Here is a 10291-nt window from a genome sequence, read left to right as displayed (position 1 = left end):
TATATATAGGCGTTAAAAAGCTCCTTTTACAGTAATTTCCAGATCGATTTGAACTGGTCGTGGGTGTTTTAGTTGTTTTTATATATCTATAAATATTATTCCGTTGTGGTTGGTCGTATATCCTCTTTGGTTCTGTTTTTTTTATATTTCCTCTTTTCAAGTGGGTGTGCTAATATTTGATTATTTCAATTTTCATTTTCATGTTTGTTTTCGAAACGACGTAAATAACTCGTTAGCGTCTAGGCACCAAGGAGATACTAATTATAATTCCAAATACCATAGAGACTATCGCATTAGCCGTATATATAAATTTTCCCTAAACAAATTGCGACTTGTTGGTCGTTAATGAAGAATTTGTTAATGGTCGATTAAATTCACAAACACAATAAAAAGTTGTCTTTTTTAAAAACTTTTTTCTTTTTAGTAAATGTTATAAAAAAAATCATTGGCCACATACAATTCGCTTAGAACAATAAATTCGTTTTGTTTTTGTTGGTTTTATTGTGGGATTGGTCAAAAATGCTTATATTTTTCTAGATTATTTTCACTATGAAATGCAAAACATTTATAATTTAAGAGCGAAGAAAAAAAATAACACCAGAAATGTGTGTGTGTGTGTATGTATGCGTTTGTAATGAATGGTAATGATTGCCGCGCGGTGCTACTTCTGTTTTCGGTGCGTTGTTCTGGCAAACTAATTCACAGGACAAAGGACATTCAAAGTTAATAGCTTGGCAAGTAAAGCTTTTTTGGTAAGTAACAGCTTTCATTGTCCCTTTTGTTTTCAAAAGAATCCGCCACTATTTCACTCCCAATGTCATTGACGTGATGTTGTTGTTATCCTGTATCATTGTTGTGCGTTCATAGGACTTCTGTCAATTAATGTTTTGTTTTGCAATTATTGCGCATGTCCGTATCAAGATATCCCGGTATTTCTGTAGATAACTCTCAGAAAGCGAGAGAAATTGCGAGAAGCGTGTCGGGAAAGCATAATGTTATATGTGTTACTAGGACATTATTTTGTGTATTTAAAATAGGTCAACAATATATGGAGTGGGTTCGATATAAAAATAACCTGGAACATTCACATTTAAGGCATTCATAAACAACAAATATTGTGAGTTAACCCATATAACGCCACTGATTTCTCCTTCAAGCTATGCTGTTCAATATAAAAAAAAATTAAATATGTATTTGGACCTTCCGTCGGTACCTTATTGAAATGGGTGAAAATCGGTTCAGATATAGCTCCCATATATAGTTTTCTTCAATTGTATGTACATTTTACATCAAAGTTCCGATTGGGACGAAATATTGCATAGCTCATTGAATTGGGTTTAGAATTACGTGTAAAAACTTTTGTTTTAGTCGGTTTGGATTTAGGTATAGCTCCTGCATGTATTTACGTCGGATTCCATGCAACTGTGCATCAAATACCTCAGGTTTTTTTCGATTGAGACAAAATTTGGCACAACATACCACATTGAGCTTAGAATCAGCTAATTCAGATTGGTTAAAGTATCTTCAGATTTGGGTATAACTCCCGTAAATGTTTTCGTCCGATATATTTATTATTTTAGCTGATCTTCTTCATAACTACGTGCAATTGTACAGAAGTACAGAACTTGAAACAAAACGATCCATCAAGTGCATTGTCTTACACTATTTTTATACCCTCAGCTTTATGACTAATGAGAGTATATGGGAAATTACAAAAATCGTTTAGATTCCTTGAAACTGAGGTTTGCAAGGTTATAACTAGCGAAATATTAACATATTGCATATAAATTAAATTCATTTCTATAAAATGAAGCAGGGTCGTACGCAGGGGGCGGCCCGGGGGGCCCGGGCCCCCCCCCCCGAAATGAATTTTTTTCATAGTAAATTTATGTTTGCAACAGCGAATTTTTTCATTTTGTACTACCGGGCCCCCCCCCCTGTGTACGTTGCTGAAATGAATTTTTTTCAAAATCTTAAAATATTGGTAAAAATTTATGTTTGCAACAAAAAAATGCGAATTTTTTTCATTTTGTAAACTACACAACGCACGCACATGTGATCAATGACTAAGTTGCCGAATACCCCATGGACAATATGGTTCTAATGTATGATTTTTCGATATAATCACTGCATCCACCCAAAATGGATGCTGACATTTTGAAGCCGGATTTTCGGTGTTTTTTGATTTTTTCTTATAATTAGGACGCGCATCCAGATAATAGACTAAACTAATTATACGATTGTAGAACTCGTGATTTTGCTTCGTTTAGTGTATATCTCGTGGATGTGCTCGCCGTAGCTTCTTTGCAATTGGGTCGCAAAGACGAATATTTGGTGCGTAAATTTTTATAAAAAACCTATTTTTTGAGTCTAAAATTAAGAAAGTCCATTCAAATTCCGTGGATCTAATGAGCCCATCCATGATCAATTCCGCCCAATAAAACGGCGGATATAGGTACCTTGAATGTGGGAAAAACTGCAAAAACTTATTTTGACAAATTCGCGTATATAATCGCGTTTTTCTTCGAAATGATTTCACATACATTCATTCTTGTGTTATAATATTCGCGAATGTGTGTGAAAATAGGTCAAAAATACATTGATACGCAAATAATATGCGAATTTTATCCAAAATCGATTGTGGAGGCACATCCGCGGTTCTTAACCGATCCTTTTAAAATAGGTGTCCTTTTGTGTATTTTCATAGGAGATTACTGAAATCGGATGTGCACAAAAATCGTATGCACGTTGCGCCATTTTTAGTCATTTTTAGGGTTTTTGCATAGTAAAGTGCATCGAGCGGCACACTTTGGCCGCTAAATGAAACCTCGAAAAATGCATAATTATTGGAAAACATTTATTCGGTTTATACGAAAACCGCATGCGCATCAACTGATTTCAACTAATACGCGAATTGCATGGTTTTAAATATTGATAATTTGTATGTATTGTAACTGCAATATATTTAGTCATTTTTACAGTCGAAACTGTTATCAGATGAATATACCGATATTTAATAATCATCTAAAAGAATTTGAAAAAAAGCGTCGCATATTTTAGAAGATTAAGGCAAACCCGTTTTCCCTTAACCATACTAAAAAATCGAAAATTCAAAAAAAAAATTAATTTATTTTATTTTCAGATATCTCCATGCTTCTATTTGTTATTCGCGACTATTGAACCGTATTTCAATGTGATTTGACTAGTGTACAAAGAAAACATATGTATTTAACCATTTGTGAAGAAATTCGCGAATTACAACAAATAGGAATTCATTTAATTTATATTTGAAATACAAGATTTAAAATCGCTATAACTTTTGTGCCTCGCATCCGAATTTGTGAACGCGAACATATTTCGAATCAGCATATTTTTCTTAACCTATGTACCAAAAATCATAAATGTGCTCGCAAAAAATTTTTCAATTTTTTTTTATGGAATTTTAAAAGAATTTTGTAATTTCCCATATCTATGTCGATTTTGCCATGTCCATTTGAGCTCACAATATTTATGATATGGTTTGAACATTTAGCACTTTTTAGGGTAGAACCCATATAATGTTGGCGATGTTTTTCGGCCTCGGTTTTCAATAGGTGTTGATATTTTGGGTCATTATTTCGCAGTAAATCTTCCTGCTAAAAATTATTTGGTATTTTTAGTCGTTTGGGCACGTTGAAGTTCCTACGCCAGATTATCAACTTGAATGCCTGTAATTTAGTACATTATTTTATAACATACTATCATACAATGCAATAACGTAGATCCCCTTTAAAAGTCCTGATTGATTTAAGGAATTTTAAATGCACACTGGGTATTTTGAATGGTGGAGGGTATAAAAAGTTCGGTCTGGCCAATCTTTATGGCTTTTTTTACATGTTTTCCATTCAAATTCCATGTTATGTACATGTGAGCTTTTCGACAAAAGTTGAGTAGAAACAGCCCCGAAATGACCGTTACAAATTTAACAGTTATGCGCAAAAATGTCTGCACTGTTTTATCAACATTTTGGTAGGCCGAATGCTCTTGGTGGTGAGTTAGTCTGAATATCATAGGGTGTTGCATAATTTTCATGTAATCGAAAATATGTGTACAGTACAGTACTTATCAGTTTTCCCGTTTTATGGTAGATGTCATGATGCATTACATACACCGATGATTTCATTAGCTGACATTTTTGATAACGTTCCAAATTTTTGAATAAACTTACAAAATATCTCTGTCAAAAATTAATAATATTGGCCAACTGTTTAGGTATAACAGTACCTAATACCCTAGTTAATTTGCAAAAATTAATTTGAATAAAATTTACCCCTGACAGGCCAACTGTTTTTTGTTTAAAAACTATTGTTTGTCTGTGTGTTGGAAGAAAATATGTCACAACTTAGATTAGGCGAGTTTACTTGCGGCAAGTCTTTGACTGTAGGAGAGAAGGGCAAGGGGAATAGAAATGGAAAAAAAATGCTCGTACCGACAATTTTCTGGCAATTCGTTTTGTGTATTTCGTATTTGTTGACATTTTATATTTATTTAAATGTGAAAAAACTATTGACATCAAATGAAAAAAGAAATAAAAAAAGAAATTAAAAAGAAATAAAAAAAACTTCAAATAACGGTACTCTACCAAAGTATGGACGATAGATACATTTCTCATGCTCAAAAAATTTAATTTTATATTTTGATTTAATTCGAATCTACACTAAATCAAGAATATCCCTGTGAAATTTCAAGTGAAAATCTCAAGAAGAAGATATAACCGATTTATTGTGCTAGCATCAAGTGGCGGCAAGAGGGCTTCTCAAACTTTAAACGCATTTTTCTCCAAATAGCGTTTTTTTCGAATGGCGGGCACGATTTTGGGACGTTTCTCTGAGAGTGTGTAGCTACACTGAACTGAATGAACTTGTATAAATCCAATCGGTGAAGATCTTCTTATTTGTTAACTTGGTTTTTGGTAAAAAATAGTCGATTTTCCAAAAATATTGTTTCAATGTTCCGCCATATTGTTGATTTCTGAGCGAAGTCAATAATCCTAGTTCATACGAGAGTCTGTTTGTCTGTACATCTGTTCGTAAGGTATCGGGATACAAAACTAAAGGGTTATAAGATGATATCTCTCAATTCTAGTTCCAAATATTCTTTTATGGCGCCCTTTAGATTAGTCTTAGTCGTGTATGGCTTTGCCCTCTAAATTGCGGGGTTTCAGAAGCGTTATCAATATCGTTCCCCCCTTTTGTGGGTTCTAAAATTATTAGGAAATATCCCCTATTAAAATTGCTGATATATAGTATTTCTTTGGCGATGAGTTTTACAACAATCGCATTGAGAAAATTGTCTGTATAGGTTTACTTTTTGGATCTCCGACTCCATTATTCATTGCATCGAAAGTCACAAAATTATATTATTTCCCATAGTGACCCCATAAATTATATATTATAAATCAGAATAAATTTTATGCCCATTTGTGTATGTCCGTATGTCTGTTAAAATCACGCTAAGCACGCGAAATCTAAGATTGAGCATTAGCATTTTCACAAATTTTCTCGATCCTCGGTTTGGTATAACACTATATTACGGTACTTCCAAAAATTTTTATTTTGGGAATTTTTGTCAATTGGAATTGATCACCTTTGGCCCGAATTATGGCCTTCAAACGGCCAATGAAACCGTCACACGCTGCCCGAATGTTGCTCTGCGGTATTTTGGCCCATCCCCTTGCTTGAGTTGATCGACACTTTGGTATTTTTTAGTGCCAATTTTACTTTCCAAAATACTCCAGACACAATAGTCCAACGGATTGGTATCCGGGATTTTGGTGGCCATTGTGTGCTGGAAATGAAGCGAGGAAACCCATTTTGTAAACATTCTTGGGTGGCGCGTGTTGAGTGTGATGGTGCTGAGTCCTGTTGGAATGTCCAAGGTCTGCGGCCCAAATGTTTGCGTGCCCAAGGCTTTAATATACCCTCCAGAATATTTTCGCGATAATAATCGGCATTTATTCTGATGGAAATAGGAATTGGAACGCATAATAGCTGTCGGACTAGTGGCTTAGAAATGACAGCAGTCTGTAGTTGGTTGCAGTTTTTCCCTTTCACTCTGTATTTTGGTTCAAATAAAAATATTTTTGTTTATTTTTTCTTTAAGCAATACATTTGACATACAATGAAGACCTCGAATTCGCCTCCCTATTCAATAACCTTGGTGGATGTTATACAAAGCTCGGAACTTTTTCACTTTTTTTAAATAAATGCCTTTAACTAAAGATACATTTTTTTATTTTTACGCTATGTACAATTATTTTTGACAATGAAATATTTAACTTTGGTATCTGTTGTCACTCCATTTTGTTCTTGGGATTGTGAGCATTTTTCTCATCATTCCCGCAATAAAGAATTTTATTTTCATTGTCATAATAAAATCGTAACTATTTCGTCAGTGTGTACGTGTAAATATAAATATTTTGACATGTATGTTGGTATCTATATGTAATTTTGCATATTTCTGCTTCCTAACTTCATCTACGTCTTATTTACTTGCGGCTTAGAATTACTCAAAATGCCTACATCACTGTGGGATATCTGAATTTGAATTACGAATTAGGTATTTTTTTTTTCATTTAATTCGAATCTACAATAATTCAAGAATGTGAAGATATATATAGCCGATTTATTGTGTCAGCATCAAGTGACGGCTAAAAGGGCTTCTCAAACATTAAACGCGTTTTTCTCTTTTGCGAATGGCGGGCACGATAACTCAAAAACTAATAATCCAATCGGTTCCAAATTTTGGCACGTTTCTCTGGGAGTGTATAGCTCTCGTATGTACTAGGATAAAGCCAATCGGTGAAGAACTTCCTTATTTTTTAACTTAGATTGTGGTAAAAAATAGGCGATTTTCCAACAAAAAAAAAAGGAAATTCAAAGTTCCGCCATTTTGTTATTTGTTGTGCGAAGTCAATAATCCAAGTTCATACGAGAGCCAGGCATGTACTCTTTCTAACACCGTTGGAATTTTCGGATTCCGATGTTCCAGTGAGGAGTTATCATGCCCGCCATCAAAAATGAGGACTTTTCTTTGATCACAAAAAACAACAACAAAAATTTTTTGTAAATTATTTTTCTTCCTTTTTAAATCTTCAAATATATATGTGCAAAGTTACAAACCTTAACAAGCATTGGTATTCACTTACCAGCCCCTTTAAAATCTTAAAAATAAACCAGTAAGGAAAGTAGTAAAGTCGGACGGGGCCGACTATATGATACCCTTCACCACTTTGAGTATATTCAACAGATGAATCCTAACAGACGTCGCATTTTTAAAGGACCAGTAAAATGAAATTGGAACCATAAACACGTAATTCTGCAACCGATACTAAATTGTTCATTTGGTCAGATAAAGAAGCTATATCTAAATCTGAACCGATTTCAGGAAACTTAACACACATCTATACCTAATTCATTACGCTGTGCCAAATTTAGTGCAAACCTAAATATATTAAGGGACTTTGGTGCACCATTTACATTAAATCAGACGAAAATATATGTGGGAGCTATATCTAAATCCGAACCGATTTTCAGGAAACTTAACACACATAATTCTAGATCTAATTCATTACGCTGAGCAAATTTAGTGCAAATCGAGAGATATATAGGGACTTTTGTGCACAATTTACCTTAAATCGGACGAAAATATATATGAGATATATATCTAAATCTGAACCGATTTTCAGGAAACTTATCACACATCATTCTAGACCTAATTTGTTACGCTGTGCCAAATTTCGTGCTTAAATCGACTCAAAAAGGGATTCTATGCATATTCTCAAAAGGAACCATGTGTCTATCTCGTTTCCTTTTGCCTGTTACAAACATATGCACAAAGACATAATACCCTGTACCACAGTGTGGTGAAGGGTATAAAAAGAATTTGGTTCAAGAACCTCAAAATACCGAAAATTGGGGGTACCCTTATATGGGGGCTACCAGAAAAAATTGACCAATATTTATAATTTATAGTGGAGAGATTTGCTACGTAATAAGAACTCGACGTACTAAATTACAGTCAATTCGGTCGAAAAATACGATCAGAACCCCCAAAATACCAAAAATTCGAGGGTACCGTTATATGGGGACTACCAGAAAAATTGGACCTATATTTATAATTTTTAGTGGAGTAATATGGTACCCAATAAGAACCCAATGTACAAAATTTCAGAGAATAAAGTTATAAAACGAGCCCAAGAACCCAAAAATACCGAAAATTAGGGGTACCCTTATATGGGGGCTATCCGAAAAAATGGACCTTTATTTATAATTTTTGGTAGGGAGATTTGCTACCCAATAAGTACTCAAAGTACCAAATTTCAGCGAATTCGGTCGAAAAATGCGATCAAAACCCCCAAAATACCGAAAATTGGGGGTACTCTTATATGGGGGCTATCCGAAAAAATTGACCTTTATTTATAATTTGTGGTAGGGAGATTTGCTACCTAATAAGAACTCAAAGTACCAAATTTCAGCGAATTCAGTTAAAAAACGCGCTCAAGAACCTCAAAATACCGAAAATTGTAGGTACCCTTATATGGGGGCTATCCGAAAAAATGGACCTTTATTTATAATTTTTGGTAGGGAGATTTGCTACCCAATAAGAACTCAAAGTGCCAAATTTCAGCGAATTCAGTTAAAAACGCGCTCAAGAACCTCAAAATACCGAAAATTTGGGGGTACCCTTATATGGGAGCTATGCCTAAACGCGGACCGATTTTCTTTTTTTTTTTAATAGGGTTCGTCCTTGGGCAAATTAAGTGACCTGTGCCAAATTTCATCCAATTCGGATCATAAATGCGATCTGTACTTTGTTTACAATTTAACATGGACAGACGGACGGACGGACAGACGGGCATGCATATATCGAATCAGAATGTGACTCCATGCATATTCTCAAAAGGAATCATGGGTCTATCTCGATTATTTTTGCCTGTTACAAACATATGCACAAAGACATAATACCCTGTACCACAGTGTGGTGAAGGGTATAAAAATCGGAAATGGGAGGGGGGGGGGGGGTTCCCTTAAATGCATCTGTATGTTCCTCATCACTGTAAAGTTTCGAATATTGATGACATAGCTTTGAAATTTATTACAGTTTGTATAATTACTCCTTTGGCCAAATAAATGGACATCATAACGAACAGACGAACATGTTTAAATCGTTTCAATAGAGGAGTCTAAATATTCTCTCAAAGGTAACTATGTTTCTCTACATACTTTTTTCCTCCTCTTCCCATTGTGGCATTTAAACACAAATAGGCCACAAAATAAACCCTTAAATTCTTTTAGGCTTTTAAGGTTGTAATGAAAATAATGTTTGTGTGTATGTGTGTGTTATTTTTAAGGAAACAATGTTACCGTTGAGCCCAAATGTGCTATGTAATCCAAGACGATATAAAAACACAAGGAACGTACAAATATTTCTTGTAAATGCCGCATATGGCCACCGAATCTCTTAATCTTTAGCTTTGTTCAAACACAAACATGCAGACAAACAGATAGACAGGCAAGCAAACAGATATGGACTTCTCCGCGAAGGAGCAACATGTTAGACAATGTGGCATTTGAAACTTGTAAAACTTGGAAATAATTTCGTTTAGTCGTGGTAGGAAGATGTTTATATTTTGAAAGTTTTTAAGAGGGTTACAAAAAGTTAGCATCAATGTTTTTAATTTTTATAATAAATACTCATATAACACATGAAACTGAACACTTTTTCGCAAATAAACATAACATTTTAGAAATAATTAATTTCTACATGAAACGTAAGTACGAAAAATGACGCTTATGTCGGTAAGCTAAGCATATTAGAATGTGGATCTCGATTCGAACGGAGGAAATTTTTACACTTATTTTGTTTGACAATTTGTACACAACATGTAAAAATTACGTTTTTATACCCTACACAACTATGTTGTCAGGGTATTATAGCTTTGTGCAGCCCCAAGAGTTTGTAACGCCGCGAAATATTGGTCCTAGACCCACCTTTAAGTACACCGATCGTCATATCTTGACTAGATGAGTCGATCTAGACATATGTGTCCGTCCGTCCGTCTGTCCATTATAATTTGTAAACACGATACAGGCCACAGTTATGGCCCATCTTCACGAAATTTGGCATGTAGGATGGGTTCTGTCCAATGAAGACCCCTATTGTTTTTGGAAAAGATCGGTTAATATTTAGGGGATGAAATGGAACAAATACTTTATTTTTGTCGGTTTTTCTGGTCGCTCCAGAGTCCGCA

This window comes from Musca vetustissima, unplaced genomic scaffold (genome assembly GCF_032173495.1).
Source record: "Musca vetustissima isolate MV318-11 ecotype Yass unplaced genomic scaffold, APGP_CSIRO_Mvet_v1 utg2026, whole genome shotgun sequence".
NCBI lineage: Eukaryota > Metazoa > Arthropoda > Insecta > Diptera > Muscidae > Musca > Musca vetustissima.
The sequence above is the reverse complement of the archived record's forward strand: the minus strand, read 5'-3'. Positions refer to the sequence as shown.